We start from the raw sequence: 1,694 nt of genomic DNA on the forward strand, positions 1-1,694 counted from the left end.
CAAACTCACAGCAAAACCGTTAATCCGGGTTTGGCGGTCGTTTGGGCCGGCTCACCGCGATTGGACCACGATATTTTCGGCTGTTGTTTTCGTATGTGACCAATTTTTCATCCCCAGTTACCATCCGCTTCAAAAATGGGTCTATTTTGTTACGTTTCAGCAAAGAATCGCAGGCATCAATTCGGTCCAAAAGGTACTTATGCGTCAATTCGTGTGGCACCCATACATCGAGCTTCTTCTTGAGACCAGCCTTATGCAAATGGTTCCAAACGGTTTTCTGGCTAATCTTCAGTTCCTGGGCAATGGAATAAGTGCTCACATGCNGACGACTTCTATGATTTTAACGACAATTTCGACGATTGGCCTACCAGAGCGTGCCTCATCTTCGACGTCCATATTACCAGAACGGAATCGTTGGAACCACCGCTTTGCTGTTGCATTCGATACTGCATTGGGTCCATAAATAGCACAAATTTTTTTAGCCGCCTGCTGCGCTTTTTCAGCTTGGTCGTAGTGGTACTGAAGAATGTAACGAATTTTCTCTTTTTTTACCCCCATTTTGAAACGCTGTAACACACAACTGCCTTGACCAAACAAAAAACTGTCACAGAACTTTTTTTGAAGCGTAATGTCACCTTTAAATCGACGTATAGTATGACCGGATGCGATGAATGAGGTCTGTTCAAAAAGTATCGCGAATTTTGTTTTTTCAAAAATTATTTACATATTCATGACTATCTATTTTGTCTTCTTCAAAGTAATCCCCATCAGATATTATACACTTGTGCCAACGTTTTTTCAATTCTTGAAACACTTCAAAAAATCACTTTTTGTGATCTTGTTCAGTTCCTCCTTCGACATCGTCTTTATCTCCTCAATCGTAGCGTCGTCCTTTCATGTGCCTCTTCAGTTTCGAGAACAAGAGAAAATCACAGGGGGCCAGGTCTGGGGAATACGGTGGCTGCGGCATCATTAGTGTGTTGTTTTTGGCCAAAAGTTCGCGCACAAGCAACGATGTGTGAGCAGGGGCGTTGGTACAAATTTTGCGGCGACCCGTCTCATGCACAAATCATTAGTAAAAATCGAATAGCACGAGCCAATCGATATGTTTAGGTCCTCAGCAACTTCTTTAACGGTGATTCGACGATTGGCCAATACTATTTTCTTCACTTCATTAATGTTTCCGTCTGTTGTTAACGTGCTCGGGCGTCCAGCACGCTCTTTGTCGTTCACATCTTCTCGGCACTCTGAGAACATTTTGTACCACCGATAAACGTTGCTTCAGGCCAATGCAGTTTCACCACATGCCACAGTAAACATTCGGAATGCGTCCGCGCACTTAATTTTGTTAGATATTTTGATCCATTTTTTGGAATAGACAAAAATCGAAGACGAGCCAAAACACGTCCAAGCAAAACAGCTGTCAAAGATAAACTGAATATTTAAAATGGCCGAACTTGTCGGCATAAGTGAGGGACATGAGTACCAACATAACGCCAAAAAAAATCGAAAATCGAATATACGTAACCCGCGGAAATTCAAAATTCGCAACACTTTTTGAACAGACCTCGTATATACTTGTATACCAAGTGTAGAAGTATGAAACCGGAATTGCCCTATAGATGGTGCTAGCCATCAGTTTGGGGACCGTAAGACCGTTTCTGCAACGCCATCATCTNATATATACTTATATA

General features: G+C 42.3%; 1 long non-coding RNA gene across 1 annotated transcript; it reads right to left on the bottom strand.

Annotated features, from left to right (window-relative positions):
• Positions 1-204: 204 nt before the first annotated feature.
• On the bottom strand, positions 205-432 carry LOC106750622. Its single transcript, XR_001374962.1, has 2 exons — positions 369-432; positions 205-295 (listed from the first exon to the last, which is right to left on the bottom strand). It is a non-coding gene; the product is annotated as an uncharacterized LOC106750622 (long non-coding RNA).
• Positions 433-1,694: the final 1,262 nt, after the last annotated feature.

Source organism: Dinoponera quadriceps, unplaced genomic scaffold (assembly GCF_001313825.1).
Source record: "Dinoponera quadriceps isolate SergipeBrazil2010 unplaced genomic scaffold, ASM131382v1 scaffold6161, whole genome shotgun sequence".
NCBI lineage: Eukaryota > Metazoa > Arthropoda > Insecta > Hymenoptera > Formicidae > Dinoponera > Dinoponera quadriceps.